The sequence below is a fragment of the Amia ocellicauda genome, chromosome 10, assembly GCF_036373705.1.
Source record: "Amia ocellicauda isolate fAmiCal2 chromosome 10, fAmiCal2.hap1, whole genome shotgun sequence".
In the NCBI taxonomy this organism is placed as follows: domain Eukaryota; kingdom Metazoa; phylum Chordata; class Actinopteri; order Amiiformes; family Amiidae; genus Amia; species Amia ocellicauda.
The window spans coordinates 7,454,643-7,472,759 of NC_089859.1; positions in this window are offsets into that span (position 1 = coordinate 7,454,643).

The following is an 18,117-nucleotide window of genomic DNA, read 5'->3' on the forward strand; positions in this document are numbered from 1 at the left end:
ACAAAGAGAAAACAAATGAACCAACAGTACCCTTACCGATTGATTTCAAGCCTCACAGAAGTGATTGTGTACATGTTTTGGGGCACGTTTTCACAATTTCTGTGCCACTCGCATGTTTTTCAATTAGCGGAATGCGTCACACCACAGGATTTAGAAAAGGCAGGATTTTTATGAGTAATTCCAGAAAAAGGGAATAAAAGCATGTCTGCTTTTTGTCCCCTTCAGTCCTTAATGTTTCATGTTTCCTTTTCTCAAGAATATTGTAAGCAAAGAGCAAAATAACCCCCAGTGCCTTAAAATCTAATTCAATTGGTTGTAAAATTATTTGATTGCATAGCCATCACCTTCCTGTGTTTTATTATTTGAGGATGTATTGGAATGTATTTGATAAAATGGCTAATTAGCCTCACAGTAGCCAGCTTTCTAAACATATTTCCATCAGTAGAAAACATGAAAAGAACAACAAGACTCCTATGTTTGTATTAGTGTGAACTAATACTCAAAATCGTTTATTGTTTTGTTTTGTGTTTTGTTAAGGAAACTTTGAAAATTGAGAAAATATTTATTTTAGTCTATGAAAATATTTATTTTAGTCTACGGAAAAAAAAGACATTTCAAGGTATGACTATAAATATTCATGTAGGCTGAGCAAAAAGGAAGCTATAGACTGAAGCAAAAATAATGAGGAGATTTCCCATTTAATGAGAGGTTGATTTTTCCTGACAAAATCATTAAAATTCATAATCTAAGACCTGATGGCCCTACCTCGTTAAGTTTATGGCTTAACAAGGATGCTGAGCACAGTGAACATATCGCAACTGGTGTTACCTTACTTAATTAAATAAGACACACATGATGTCATCAGTGGATTTTCAATCTGTAGTACCAGAGATAGTGAGGTCACATCAGGTCACATAAACAAGGTGTGACAACGGAGCCGTGCCACACAGATTGTGTGTATGAAGCAACACGTAGAGATACACAGACCAAGATTAAATCAAAACTTTGACCCACATGTCATTTGCAAATTATAAACCTGGTACGTCATGTTACTTTTTATTTTTTTTATTCTACCCAATGGGAATATGCTTTACACTATTCTTGGTTGGTTGGTTGAAATTTTAATTCAATCCGGGACATAGGTTTAGAATTACAAGTATATACACAGTACATAAATAAATACAAATCATGTATAACTTTTAGGAATCCTCAAATACTAATACCTATTCAGGAAAATGATGCCAACAGCAATAAATAAATAAATAATCACAAGTTTGCAATGCACTAACCTTTTCTATCATTATCAGTGCCATTGCTTTGCAGAATCTGATATTTAGACAATGGTTTTGTAGTAGTTTGTACTTTTTAGATGAATGTATTGATTTTCAGAAAAGAAAACTAAAAGCAATAATTATCTGTGTAAATTGCAGGGAAAAATATACAAGCTTAACTAATACACTCCATCTGTGGGAATTGATTATAGAATTGAACTATATGAGATGTATTTCAATATGAAGTCTAGGCAGAAATGATTAATACACTGACTTCTTTAACATGCTTGTGTTTAAGCCTTTCATAGGATTTAACATGCTGATTCTATACATGTTACATGTTACATGTTACATGTCTTTGGAGGTTATTTGAACTGCACTACTGTCAGGTTTGTCTGGGTCTGAGCCCTTAGCACATTGCACTAGCCTATCAGCTAGTTGTCTCAGTCGGGCTCTCTACTCCAGGTCCTTTGTGTGCTGGTGACACTCCATTTTTCATTTGTCTTTTGTTTCATTTTAATTATGTGTCTAACAATACGGTAGCTGTCTGTTTTCTTTCGTTCTTTCTTTTTTTTTACCACAATTTGAATTGTAGACTCAGGGTAAAATTATCTTGGTGCTGTGCTATTTGTGCTGCAGAAGTCTGCCATTCCTGTTTTTTTTTTTTTTTTTTAATCAAACATAATCAAAAATAATTTGAATTTCGTTGGCATCATCCTTACCTTTTGTGCACATCTTTTTAAAAAAAAGGTACATCTAATAGTGGCATTTAACATTAAAGCTCAAAATAAATAGAGTCCTGAATTCTCACAGGGTTTAAAATGCAGCAATTTGCAAGGCCCTTTCTTTGACCTGCCAGTGTTACTAGCCCTGTTAATCCCTTTCTTCTTTTCTTCTTTATTTGGCCTTCTTTCCTTTTTTGTGATTAAGTTGGCCATCACACAGTCTGTCATTTCTCATGACAGCTAAAGAGGAAACCTAGAGAATCAGCTACAGACATATTTTTGTATCTAATTCCCACTGAAAACCACTAGGGGCTATCAATTGTCTATTTATAGAACACTGGATGCTCCTTGATGCAAAGCAGACGTGGTATTCGAGTGGTTATAGTATACAGTTTGTTTCATGTTTTATACTAGCTTGTGTGTTAATCTGTGATATTTGCCATACTGAAATACTGTTGTAGTTAGAAGAACTTTGTGCAGTAATTCTTGCTAGTCTAATCTAGAAGGCTGGTTGTAACACACCCAGTGTTCACAAAAAGAAACCCCACATAACTAGTTATTACTAGTCAATATTCTAGCACCAGAGACTCATTACAGCATTTTGTTTTTATAAAAGTTAATATATGTTTTGGGTGCAAGGAACAGACTACTGTACAGACTAGAGCTGGGATTAAATCAAAACTTTGATTGTAGATAATAGAAAACTACAGAACTGTACTCAGTTTGGCATCATTTTTATTTAGATGCCACTTTCTTCTAATCATAAATGTAACCACTATGATGTACAGGTTTGTAGTTTGCTATTAACAGGTGGGTCAAAGTTTTGATTTAATCCAGCCCTAGCTGTAGGACTGAAATTTCAACTTTAACACATTACTCACCAGTGGAGAAAGCATGGTATGGCTGTTTGACACTCTTTCAGATGGTAAACTATCTCTTTTTTGGTGATGCATCTTTGCTGAGAAAGTCATGTTTTAGGAAGGAGTTTCAATATCAACAGTATAGACTATTTATAGAACTGTCCATTTGGCTGTTCTACGTATGCATTTTCCATGAGTTATATCTTATGATTCAGATTCTGATGTAGTGAAAAACAGGCCTTACCATTTCTTGTTACTCAATACTTTGTTAATGTATTGACATAAGTGAATGGACAATGACATTAGTAAGGGCTTGAATGTTACTACACTGGCAGCTCAACTAGTCACAGATCTAGTATTTGGAATAAATAAAATACAACTGTGCTGTTTCTCAAAGCTAACAATGCTTCAATAAATCAGTTTTCTCTTAAAATATAAAAAAACACTAGAGATGGTGTTAATTATAACATAGTGGTTGATTGATCTTTTTATTTTGCAGGTTATATAAAATATTTTGTAAATGTATAATCTGAAGTAGATGAGTTTCAGCAGACAGAATATTATTGATTCTCAGATAACTTTTTTGCAATTGTTATAAATACAGGATAGTAATTGGTTTTACTTTATTTTTCTAAAAATAAAACAAATTGACTTGACTGTGTTCTTGTGTTGAACTGAACAGAGTTTCCTGAGTCCTGCCTCGCTCCCACTCCCCTTGCATTCTGCCAGTACACCACTTAGGGACAGTGTGTGCATACAACAGGTATGCTGTACAACACACAGCACTATACGTCTCCAAAACAATTACAAAACACTGAAATATTCAGAAAAAAACGATACCTGTATTCAGGAATTAAATATGTTAATTCTATAGTTACATTTGGAGACCGTTTCTCCCTGTAAATAAACAGTTGGTGGACACACGCAAGGCCTGAGTTACTCCTGTTTTGATAACAATGTGCCATGAAAAGAATGCAGCTACTGTTGATCTATTAAGTCTAGCCAATGCCCTTGATTGATATGTAAATATATTGCTCTTGCCAATAACAATTATCCCTTTGTTCCCTGTTTTTCATCTCTGTTTCTTTGTTGTTTCTCTGACCTCTTTCCCCTTGAAAGTTCTCCCAGTTAAGGTTGACAGCATCCAATTTCCCATCTTGAAGGCCTGGCCATCTGATAAGGTGGAAGACCTGAGTAGACTTGAGTAGCTAGTTATATGTATTTTTTTTTCTTCTAATAGAAGTTTTTGTTTATTAAATGTAATTACATTTGTTTGCTTTTTAAGATGACAGTTCTAAAACTGTTTTAAAGCATCCTGGAAATGTGAGACTGACTATCAACCTCCACACTGAAGAACGTCACCATCAGACAAGAACAGCTCCAAGCACACATTCATAGCACTAATATTATGTGCAGAGAATCCAGGCAAAAACATTTTTTGAAGTTCCAATTGTAAGAAGTACGGTAGTGAATGATCACCATTAATTCTACAATGAAATCCAGGAGCACATTGAAGAAAGGTGTTGCTATTGATACCTCCTGTATTGACACCCTTTACTCTTGCTTGCTTCTAAAAAAACACACATAAGGTGAGGCAATAAAGCATACTCCTGTATACTGTCCTTGCATATTACATTAGGTTGTCTGCCTTGGAGGTCTTAATGAACTTGAATAAATGTGGTTCAAAGATCTCTGTAGATTTCTTTGTTGAATTATTTTGTCATGGCTTTAACTCTTGATGAGCACTGCCAGAGCAAGAAGATACATTCCTTATCTTGGCCAGTAATGTCCTCAGAACTTCACAACAAATTGAGGCAAGAAGGCATGATCTGCAGGAGGTGGATGTGGCTCTCAAAGAGGATTGGGACCAGATCCTACAGCTGCAGCTAGCTAAACTTTGTAGAGTAGATATTCACAAAGTGTGACTCATGCACCAATCAAGAGGTCTGTTCCTGTTCTTGTTATTGGGAGATCTCCCAGTGTTAGAACTTCATCATACAAAAAACAGTTTCTTTTACCTTGTCACACCATGAGTAAACTTTCATATTTATATATTTATTATTTGTTTATCTATCTATTTGTTTATTTCTCCTGCCTGGTGTATCAGCCTCATCCCTGATGCACACTGGCTTTGAAACTTATCTTATATCAAATGTTGTTTTTTCTTGAGAATAGTTTTACTGATCCCTAAACTTTAAAATCCAATTTTATACCAGTATATGAAAAGTTTGCAGTCTTCATTAAAAAAGATTAATGCTTTGAAAGGAGTGACTTGAGGTAATATACCAGCAAAATGTTTCCAATTTCATATTTTGTTTTGAAAAGCCAATGTAGGAGTCGATGGTTTATGGATAGTTTTTCTTACTAGGATTGCACTAAGATTTGCAGGTGCACCCAGAACATGGAGTGCCAGTGTATATTTAATATTATACTGTTAAATCAGGGATGTCCTAAAGTAATAAAGTCACACTTTATATTCAGTGGCCCATGAATTGCTTACTCTGCATGTCTCATGATGGAACACCTTTCACTATAAATCAGTTAAATGTTACTTCAGGTATGTCTTCCAAAAAGCGAGGAAAACTTTTTAAAACTTAAAAAAAAAAACACAAAATAATGATTAAATAATCAAAACCTCACATCAAATTATACTCCATAAACACAAATAAATGCATAATTCCAAAATGTGGTGGCTTACTGTTATCAAAGGGTGGGCTCACAGCTTACGTTTGAAAGAGAAACTGATAAGACATTTAACACGGCAGCACAACCACTCACTAAAACATCACCAGTCAATGGTCTCAAGCTTTGCCGTCGCAAGCACATCTTGCCATTAATTTCTCATTAGTGCTTCATCCCTTGCATGTTTACAATAAACTATGGTCCTGCTGCTAAATACGAACGAACATTGAATCCATTAATTACCTACAGATGAATCAAGTGTTTGGGTCTCTTCGACTTTTATATTTATTCTGTATAGGAATTCTAACAAATATTCTACAATCAAAAACTAATTATGAATTTAGTAATTCAATATGTTACAGCTTTGTTATTTCAAAGGACAGGCACTAAGAATTTAATGTATTTGGTATTAAAAATAAAACTGCAGATTACAGTATGAAGTACGTTCTCACTTCTCCTAAACAAATCAAACGCAAATGCCTCCATCTTTGTTCTTTTCTGTTTTCCAGAGATCTACATACGTAAAACTGTAGGCTGGGATGGATTTTTTACCTTTAGGGGTAAAATATGCTTTCTGTAGACCCAACAGAGATCAGAAATGAATCTTGAATACTTTAAATCTCCAACCCTTTTATTTTTGTACTTGTACCAGGGTTTTAAGACCTGACAATTCACTTTAGGACATTTGGTAACATGATGACAACAAACCAATAGATAAATAAGAAAAACACAATATTGTTGTTGTTGTTAAGACATTAAAATAAATCTGTTGATAATAAGCATTTGATTTCCTATTATATTGTAGAGCCAGATGTAGGTTAGGAGTTTTCAGAAAAATATAAAAAAATTTAAACTAGTGGAATTTGATTGTGGGATGAAAATAGAGATGCATTGTAGGTGGTATTTGTCATTTTATTTGCTGTAGATGTGAGGTGACAATATATATATAGTGCTACTGAAATATGGTCAGGGTAGCCTTTGCCTTTTTACATGGTGGTTTCAGCAGAACATTTATATGAATGCATAGAAAAAAATGGGTACAGGATATGCCTTCAGCCACATTTATTGTGTAGACCATGGGATGTCTCAGTGAAGATGACAGGTGGAGAGCCACTAGTATGCTCCAAAGCTAAAGGACCCAAGGCTATGAAGCCACAAAACTGAATAGTCTCATAGTCTATCATCAGCTGCTTATAGTTCCAGTTGCAATGAACCAGAAATGTCACCAACATACCCCATAGTGAATATCCAAAACACATAATCTGCCATCTGGCCCACCTGCTGGCCATTATGGTACTGCATGACAGATCAAAAAAATGTAAAACTCCCAAAATTGCTGCAGGGTGTATCTCTCTTCATAAAGCACCTGCCCACCACAAAACTCTGAAAAGCCTGATGAACATATTCTGAACTATGGGTAGACATGGTTAGACTGATGTAGAGAATATCAAATGACGGATTCTGAACTAAATGTCACATGTAATGCTCCCATATTTTTCAAGATCCATGCTACAATCAGGAGATGGCTAGGCACAGTGGTATCAGATAGGAGAATTGTATGTACTGTCTGCAATGGTTCCTTCTTGATTGATGTCGGGAAGAATCACTGCAGCTGGTAGAAACCATCTCTGTATCTGTGGATTTTAACAAATAAGTATTGATGTTAAAAAGTGATCATTGATGTGCTGGCAGCGCTGGTCATTGTCCTGCATGTTTGAAAGGCAAAATCACAAATTTAATTGTAAATCTCCACCTCTTGCACAATTGTACAACCTTCCAATAGAAGAGCATCCTTAGGCACTGGGTTAAAAATAACCTGCAATGAAAATTGTTCTCAATAAAACAATCAAAATAGATCAATTCTAGGAGAAAGTGCCGTTGCAATGCGCTTGAGTGGGAATAGGGCAGTTTGATTTCTCCAGTAGTCTAGAGAGAACGACATGTACACTGAATGCAGTGTGTGAGCAATAGGTCTACTGGTTGTCAGTTATGGCTAAATGGTCAGGCAGATGGAGGATGACTTACATTGTTCCATGTTCCCTTAAATACTATTGTACAATAACAAACATAACATTACTTGAATAGATTTTATTTAGAAGTCTTTAAAACACTAATGTCATGTGTTGAAGAAAATATATCGATAGGTTGCGAATGCAACCCCGGTTATCTGAAAAAGGAAGCACTGCCCAAGGGGGAGGGGTTTCTGTGCACTTCCATAGGAATCTGATGAAAAACGTCACTCTATCAAAGCTGCCGTTGGTCCCTGCACTTATCACGCAGAACAGGTCCCTTCCCACTTCCTGTATTATAAAACGTGATGTCAGCGCAGGTTTGTCCTCTTTAGCTGTGATTTTCCCCGGATTAATTTGGCAGTGAACCCCTGATCCTGCAGGAGCTGGGCCACAGACCTACTGAATAACACACAGCTGGCTAGTCAACTGAGAGCTGAGGATAGCAGCAGCGGCCTCTTGCCCTATGGCACACAGCCAGAGCGGGCCAAAGAACTGCTGACCAAGGAACTATATACACAGTGAGGCAGCGAGAACAGCTTGAGTGCCATCAGCTGGGAACAGCGGCAATGAGCTCCAGTCTACACAAGCTAGAACGGAGCCACATGTTATATATATATAGCGGTGGCAAACCAGACGCATGCACCAAATGTCTGCCAAGGGGGCACCTTGAAAAGGATCCACGATGTGGCAACGCCTCAAGTCGATTGGGCCACCAGGTGTTCAGGCACCGGGGTCCCTGTGGACTCGTAGGCCATGGTAATAGTGTCCACAATCCAATGCAAGAGGCGCTGCTTTGAAAGCGCCTGGCCCTGTGTCCACGCTCCATAAGACACAAACAGTTGGTCCGAGCACCTAATGAATGTCCTTAGTGCATTCCAAATAGCACCTGAGGGCCCGCACATTGCCAGGACAGGCCAAGTCACGTGACTCTGTGGACAGCAGGGTTAAGGAGACCAGTGCGGCGATGGTGGAGTTCACTCAGGGGAAGTCCATCAGACCCGCTTCAGCTGCACCCTGGGTTCTGGCATAGGCCGATGCCGGACGGTCCCAGGTGGCTCTCAGGTCATCCAGGAGGTCTGGCAGCAGTGGGAGGGCCCTTGCAGGCTGCTGTGGCCGGTGCTCCCTCTCGAACCTGGAGCGTGGGGGGTTAGGGTCAGAGGGCCAGGGGATCTGCTAGCAGTCCATTGCCCTCTGTATCACCACCCAAAACTCTCGGTCCTGACTTATAGGAGCAGGGGGAGTGTTGTTGCTCAATGGAGTGGGGAGGGGGAGGCCAGCTCTCCCTCCGTGAGCTCCACCTCTGACTTCAAGCCTACGTGCGGCTGAGTAATAGGCGGCCCTCCTCCCAGATTACCTGTCTGCTGCCCTTATCCATAGACAGGACAGAGAGGCTCCCCTCAGAGTCCAGCAGGGGGGGCGGAGAGGGGGCTAGCGACGACTCAGAAGAGGGGTAGGGGGCCCGTGAGCGGCACTACACCGCTCTTCCTTGTCAGTCATGTGCTTGTGCGGGGGCACTTCAGGCAGGGGGTGCGTGGCTGCCGTGGGGGGAGCAGCAGCCATGGCAGGTGTGGGAGTGGGAGGGACCTGTTCTGAGTGCCAATGGCAGCTTTGATAGAATACCAAACTACCAAAGTGCGCAGAAACCCCTCCCCCTTGGGCAGTGCTTTCGACTTGAAAGATAACTCCTTACCATACAGATCACTCTTATTCAGACAAATTGGAATTACTAATTCTACAATAAATCAAGACACTACCTACATTATGCACAATGTATTGAATAACACAAGTTGGAAAGAGGTGTGTACATCAGTTTTGTATTAAATTATACAGTATTAGCAGTATGTTTTATTGATTATATATAGGGTTTCTGATTAATTTAAAAGTGGAATCAATTGTGAAATCAGGTGGAATTTTTATATTTGATCAAAAAATAAAATAAATAAATATTTGGGTAGAAATTGTGTTATATTCAGAAATAAATTGATAACCCCACACAAACACAATTACACTAGGTTAGAGAAAGCTATTAACAAACAAATTCTAACTGCAAAAACATACTGGGAAGCTAGGGAAATATTATTCCATTCCTTCATTTTATAATTTCTTAAGATTGTAGAACTGCTGGTAGAATACATGGAAAAGATGAGAACCACACCATCTTAAGATAAATGATTAAGTGGATCATAAGCTCTCCCCTTCATTTTCCAAAACAACAATCTTAAAGCTACAATAGCCCAATACTTGAGGAAAAAAGTTATAAGTATCAACCTTTGCTCTACTGGGTTATTCAGAATATTACCATATTCTTCTCATGAGGTTGAAGTAGACAGCTGCACAAGTTTTCCATTGATTATGGGATTTGTTTTCAAATGTAATCTGCATTACCATTCAAAATCTGGGTATAAATCTAGTTAAATTGGCAAAAACATGAAATCCAGATTCCCTAGTTATTACTACCACTACCACTGAAGGGAAATAAAGAGTAACTATAACTGGAAGTCAGATTTGTAACAGCTAGTCTAATTCAGTTTACAGCAATGCCCCATTTTCTCTGCTTTTTCAATCACGGACAGCTTTTAAAATCCGGGGAGTTTTCGATTTGAACCCGAATCATGAAAATTGTGTGCAGGGGTAGAAATCTGATCAAATCAGGTAAAATCAGAAAAGCAGAACCCCTAATTTTAATATGATAAAAAGAGGATCACAGAACGCATTAGATTTAGCAGCATTTGTTTTATAACTCGGCCAAGAAATGAGAAGGATTTACTGAAACATCACACATTTTCTCTAGTATTGTTGAGCAAACATAAAATGAATGCTAGGGAACAGCTACATATTTTCCTCTTCCCAGCTTTGTACCACCCCTGAAAGCTCTTAAAATGGAGCCATGGATTTCTACAGCACATTGAAAAAACTGTTGAAAAAAATACAACAAACACCGTTTAAAACGTAATCACAACCTCCCTTTTCAATGTTTTTTCTCGTTTCTCCTACTCTCCATGCACCCTTTCAGTGCCGAGTACTTGAGGGCTTCCGTTGTATTTGTGGTAATGTTTCTGGGGCAGTGGGATGTCTCAGTACACCCAATGGCCAGGGTGTAAATACAAAAGCAAGCAGTGTCGTTCTTCAGGATGCTAATCTGCCATCTCCAAAAATGACACTGCCTTTATGTGGACACCAACACCTTTTTTGAAAGCAGATTTGTGAAAGTGCAAAGGAAAGAAAAGAAGAAAAGTGGGGTGGCTAATTGTTCGGCTAATACGATGGGACTTGATTCTTAAATGTAGCTATGTGTGCTGTATAGCTGCTCTCTGAATTTTAAAATATTTCCAGCACTATTGGTTTTTCTCTGTGTACTGAAGTAGTCACGCAGCTGTTTCCATGGCAATATCTATCTGTGAGGAGAATTCATTAACCCTTTAGAAGAGGGTTTCCTTGTAAAAATCCTACAGAGCTTACATATAAACAAACACACTTTATTTGATTGTTTGTTTGTTTGTTTGTTTGTTTACTGTACATAAGAGAATACCTTAATCATGATATAATCTGTTAAATGGTGGACATATCTCACTTTTAGCTTATTACCTTTGTTTCATCTCAGTGTAGGATGCAAAATGTCTATTCTTCCTTTCCTCTTCTTTGTGCTTCATGTAATGACAATTTCAAGCAAGAACTTCTGAGGTATTTAGTGTTTTTGTTTGTCAGACACAGCTGTTCGTGATATTCATTTCACCATTTGGACTATATATTTTATAATATCTAATTTTACTCAAGCACTGATTTTTTCTTCTTCACAGAAAGCAATAAATAATGAGCAATCACATGAAATATATTAGGAGGTCTTGTCTGGTTTTTCTATTGAGTGTGTAGTGAGAGCACCTCAGTTGACATGGTCAGCCTCAAGCCTTTTCTGACTAAGAAATTCATTCATGGTTTACATACTGAACATGCCTCACACTGTGTCGTGTGTTTAAGGACACTTAATCGGGAACCTTGCAGGCTTTCTGGGCAAAGAGGAATTGAAATGTATTATTTATTTATTATTTTATTCTTATTCTGGTGGGTTAGGTGCTATGGTAAAGGGGCGAACAAGGGAATTGAAGCACTCTAACATTACGTGTGGCAGAAAAACAAGAGCTTTCCAGCAAGCCATCCACAAAACACTTCCAGTCCCTTTGTAGATGATGATATTATGGAAGCAGGGACATGGCTGTCAAAAACCTAACAGCGTTGCACTCTTTCATCAAATATTGGACAAATATATAATCCTGATGTTCCTGCTGTCTATCTGCTAATGGATGTTATCAGCAGGATAATGCCTCATACCACAAGGCTAGGATTGTCCAGGAATGGTTCCACGAACATGACAGTGAATTCAGCTCACTGCAGTGGCCTGCCCAGTCACCAGATCTCAGTCCAATTGAGCATCTCTGGGATGAGATGGGATGAGCTATTAGGAGTAAAGATCCACTTCCAGCCAACTTGACAAAACTGTGGGTAACATTGGAGTCAACATGGGCCAGCATCTCTGTGGAATGCTTTCTACACCTTGTAGACTTCATATCTGTCCTGATGAATTGAAGCTCCTCTGGGGACAAAAGGGGGTGTGATTCAATATAAGAAGGCATTCGTAATGTTTTGTGCCCTCTACTTAATAAAGATTACATTAAATTAACAAATTATGTATTTTAAATAAAACACTGATGGCTGGAAGAAGAAGCAAGAACCTATGTTGGAATGTTTACAGAGTCTTAGGGTTATATCCCTGTGATCCACATTCATTTTATGCACTGTTGTACGTCAGCAGCTCTCCAAATAGAAATCTGGTTAGCGGTCATAAAGCCTCATCAATACAATGATATCAACCAAAGCAGAAGCATTCATCAGTTATATAGCCAATGATTTTTGCATTTACTTCCCTTCATTATAATTTGTTATCAAGGGTGCTGTGATATGTTTTCAGGCCTTCTGAACGTTGCACAATGGCAAAGGTATGTCAATAAGATGTTCCCGATGAATATTTACAGTAGGTTGCATAGCTTAATTTCTCACTAAACCAGGTGTAATACTACTTCATAATCCATCTATTTAAAATTTTAGGGTACTGCTAATGTTTTCTTCAAAGCACTGGGTAGAATGGATCCCATGTGGAAATGTGGGCTTATGTATATTTAACCAACAGAAATAAAAAAAATATGTATCTGAACCTAAATATGAAAAAAAAAAAAAAGATCAGAACACCATAATATGAAATGATTGCGATAGTTGACATATTACATTCCTCATGAGCTGAAATGTACGTCAAGGGTACGTTGGTATGGGTCCCTCTGAGAGCACTTTGCCAGATGTAGTTGGGGAACCCTTTTGGGAGTGTGTTGTTGGTCTCAGTGTTCCTGTTGGTAACAGAGAGACAGTGAGCTGGGACTGATCTGATTCCCTGTGCCGCAGTAACTCCTACTGAGTGGGTTCCTGAAGAGGAAACACAAATATCCCCCTTTCAGCTTTGAGCACTGGCTGACAGCTCATTTAAGAAGTGCAGGGTTTGCCGGTCCATCTCCAGAGACTGCCACTGTATCAGATACCTTTACTTTGCTGGCTGTCGTAAAGAAACCCAACACGACAATTCATTAACTCTCAGACATTTTCAGCGTCACTCTACTAGCAATGTTGAAATCTCGACAGAGTGCCAGAATGGTGTTAGCAGGGCAGCATTAATTCCAAAGCCATTTAAAAAGGCCACTTTCTGAACTACACCTCTTGTCCTTTAGTATTTTGAAGGATGTTAATTCAAAGGAAAAAAGCAACTAATAATTATCGGGAATATGTTGTTGACTTTGTTGACATTAACATTTTAAAAGATCTATAACAGTGTGTTTAATAATTCTGTGAATATGGACCAAATATTTCTTTTGAATTGAAAAACAACATTTAACTACCTGTTATTTGTATTCAACCTTAAGAATTAATAATAACTTTATAGCATTCTTGAGGCTGTTTGATCAATTAGTGATCCCCAACTTTTGTCTGAAATGTGACTGTTTATTCTTAATTTAAGTAATTGCCACTTTCTAATAAAACATTTGGAGAGATCTTGCAGCTGTGTTGGTTGCTTTTATGCCATCACACCTATTTTGATTGAGTTATTATTATTTATATTTGCTTTAAAGAAAGAAACAAATGACATCAATTTTTATTCAGCATCTATAGAAACATTTTCTTCTTGTTAATCTTTTGTCTGCAGGCATGATAACTAATTAAAATAATTGAAAATATCTGCTTAGAAGAAAAAAAGAGTCAGTGTCAGTATCGTCAGCGCCAACATTAATCAGATTTTCCAGTTTAAAGAGCCATGGTTGTGTTGACACTGGACAGTGCAATATATATTTTCAGAATATAAGAACCTGGCTGATCACATTGCAGACACTTTCATATTTCATGTAATGTTTTTGTCAGTTACATCACATACATCACATTGCAATTTACTATTCATTTTATTAGTTTAATGACTTTGAAATTCAAGTGTACCAAAAGAAGAATGAAATACAGACATAATGTTAAAAATACTACAGTGACATCTCTAATTATGCCCTTGCCTGAATGAACACTCCGTCCCCAAGTTTTGTTTAATATCTAGCATTTCCCCCCTGGGTCATGCATAATCCTAGGAAACTGAAAGAAAAAAATGTGGTAACCTATGATAGCTCACAGATAATTATTTATTTATATAAAATAATAGAAATGTGTTTTCTGCAGAGGAGTAAATGACTTTTGCCAGAAACGTGACATTTTCAGTCATAAGTATATGGTTCCGATATGGAGTGTGGTGAGACGAAGTTGTTCCTCTTTGGGTATTACATAAAATAATATATATATACATTTGAAACTGCTTGTAAACTATCTCCAATAAAGATGAAACAAAGTCGAGTAAAAACAAAACATAAAAACTCAAACAAAAGCTCATCTCTGCACATTGAACATCTAATTACTTGCCTCTTTAAGTTGTTGGGTTACACACAACATAATGAGTTGTTACCATTAAAGTGACTTTTGTAGATTTTAGAGATGAAGTGTGTGGTTCTCATCTATTTATAGTTCAAACTGTTTGCTTGTGTGACAACTGGGAGAGAAGCGAATGTGAAGCTGCTGTTAGTGGCAGCGTGTAACTGTGAAAGCCTGGGAAATGATGACAACCACACAGCACAGATTAAAACTGTTATGGCAAGGTGTGAAAAATTGGTTGGAATTAGAAAACAAGAGTTTATTGATTAACACCAACTTGATAACTGAGCGTGATTTGAATTATTTATGTATGTTTTTAAAACATCACAGCTCAGCTCTGCAAAGATCTTTTCAGACTGATGTGTCTCCCCATCTATTGCAATCGTCTTTGTTTAAACATATTTGAAGGGGGGAGGGGGGGTGCAGAATCACGGTTTAGTCATTATGCATGCAAAATGTTTTTAATGGGCAATCAGTGATTTAGAGAGCAAAATAGAGTCAGATAGAGGGAGAGAGAGAGAAGAGAAACAGAGAGACAGAGATGCATTAACCATGTGATACTATTTATATCAGAGAAGTAAGCCTGACCTAGTAACTCATATGTGTTATACAACATATGAATGAAAAAAATAATCTAAGAATACCAACATCTTCAAGGCTTGGCTGGCACCACTGCATTGGCCAATTAGAGTCAAGTCATTTAGTCAGGTGACCCCAGGCTCCTAACAGACATGCAGGAATGGCATTCTACACAGAGGTGTCCAGGAAAGAAAAGCAATGCTTTGGTTTAAAAAAAAAAAAAAAAAGTGAGTTCAATGGGCAGTCACCAACACACCATAGGTGAAAATATAAATACACGAGTTTATTTTTGTGTCTGGCCCTAGAAATTAAGACCTGATGAAAACTCTGGGGGGGGGGGAATGATCGACAGATTTAAAAATCAACACAACAAGTTTATTTGCAGTGTCTTTAGTTTCCAATTACCTGTCATACTTTATTCTACCTTTATTTTAATCATCCCATTCCACTCCTTTTGTAAATGTCTATCCCCCCAAAATTTGTTTCTATGATATATGCACAGATGGGAGGATTCACAGAGGTGCACCTATGAGAATTTGTTTGCAACCTGAAGGCACGTTCGATAAAGTTCTTGAGTCATCAACAAGGAACACCAGCTGACCAGGAATCCATATAATCAGGCCAGTAAAGACATGTCAAGGGGAAATATATATTTAACAGTGCAGTAGCTTAGCATCAATGCTGAGCTAGAATAGAATGTGCTAGAATTTGTATAGAATCAAGTTCAGGTGGTGGCATGGGATAACACAAGGAATAACACAAAAAACACATTGAAAGATTGTCTGGATTTATGCTATTAAAATTAAAGTCTTGTTGAATGGTAAACTGTTTTGTATTATTATTTTCATTTATTTATTTATTTATTTATTTATTTATTTATTTATTAGCAGACACCCTTATCCTTAAAATATAGGCGCAATACAAAGTGCAAAAATGCAGTGCAGTTCAAGGCATAAAACATTACAAATTATGATTAATAATACTAATACTAATACTATGCTAAAACTCCGGGACACATAACAAAACAGAGTGGGTTCTACATATTGCACAGTACCTGTACATAAATTCATTAAGGCTAGGCAGCCTTATTTATTTGCTACAGATATTGGATATCTGTGCTTCTGTAGCCAACTCTGAGAGTTCTAATCTTTCAGTAAAATATACATTACTTTTTCTTCCAGTGCTTAGAAGAATAAAATATAATTCAGCACATCTCTTCAGAATCAATAATAATGCCCAGTACTCTGAAAGTTCCTTTGCATTTTATTTTGCCATACAAGCATCTTCACATGCATGAGAAATAATGAACTACCAAAATGAAAAGAAGTATATAGGACAGGTGCATACCATATCTTCATTGGGTGCAAATGGAATTAAATTGTTCATACAAGCATGCTCTTTTCTATCTTCACATCATTTATGCTAATCTCATATGAACAGGTTCAATGGTTTACTAGGCTGTCTGAAGGTGGATATTTTTATTACCAGAGATCGTCTTTACTTTGCACTTTGTATGACAAATACATGTCTTGTGTGGAAACTAACAACGTAGAACTACAAACATGTTAGCATTTGTTCCCCTTCTTTTTTTAAACATGCAGCATGAGCCGTGACGCTGCAATCAGGATAATTTACGTCAAGGCTGCCACTTCTTCTGCTCATGGGATTTCGTACTGAGCACAGGGAAAGCCCTTGATGTTACTGTGTTCATGCTGGAGCAAAGGCCACATGCTTCCTCTCATAATTTTCTCCAGAACTGCAATCCTCGACAGGCTAAGTGGACTCCAGACCCCTTCTGTATCCCAATGGAAAAAACAAAATGGGAGAAAAACATCAAGCTCAATGCTTGCAGATGAAAAGATAAATAACAAATGTTTCTTTTGAAACCCATGTGTAAGACTCTGTGGAGCAGCACATGACATCAATAGTCATATAAAATAGGGTTAATGTGTTAGGATTTGTATGCAGCATGAGTAAATCAGTAATGCTTCACTTGTTATATCCATTCAAAAAGCTGCTGGAGAAAATATGTACTAACTGTAAGCATTTAAGATTTTAAAAGCTGTTAAAACACATGATGCAAATTAAATCTTGATTTGGTTAATGTCTGACATCTCTCTAGAGCATTAGGACAACAGAGGTACCATTGAGACAGTTTATTAAATAACCACTTAAAGCTGAACTATTTTAGTTGCAAATTTCTCTACACAAGACACAGAAAGCATTTCAATTTATATAGCACCCTGCAAGGACAATTTATTTTATTTCTCCATATATGCTTTGCACTAATCCAATTGAAAAGTTTTTATTCTTCTTTATAAGGCTGTGTATTATGTTTTAAATGCAATTCTTCTCCATGTTCTGTTTTAAATATCACAAGTCTTCACGTGGTTTTAATTTAGTGTTAATTGGTTTTTCATTTCCATGTGTGCAATTTTGCTTTGGGGAAAAAAAGAAGTGTGACTGGAGAGCTGCAAGTATCACTTCTGAGGTGTTAGCTAGAATAAGCTAAAAAGAAAAAGTTTAAGAATTTGGCTAAGTTTAGTTTTGTTCTCACAAACATTGCTTGTTGTGAAAGTTTTCTAAAAGTTTTGTGTCCTATTAAGTCTGCTGGTTGAGGATAAATCTGCATAATAGCAAGAAGTTTATTTTAAAAGGTATATCAAATAACCTGACTGGATATAAAACATGTTTGCATGTATTGTAAATGTTGATTTAGTATATTTATACTCACAGCACACAAGCAAACAGAATATAATTAGATACTAAAATAATGATGTGACATTCAATTAGGACCTCCATAAGTCAGGACACACACTTCATTCAAATGAACTTGGATGTACTGTATTCTAAAACAATAAATAAACAAGGTAAGCATTTTAGTTAATTAACGTAGACCTGGATACATTGCAGTAAATTAAGAAGCTGTACCTTGCCTCCGATGATTAAGATGCCAGTCTGGTATTGACACATCTGACAATTCTAGCTT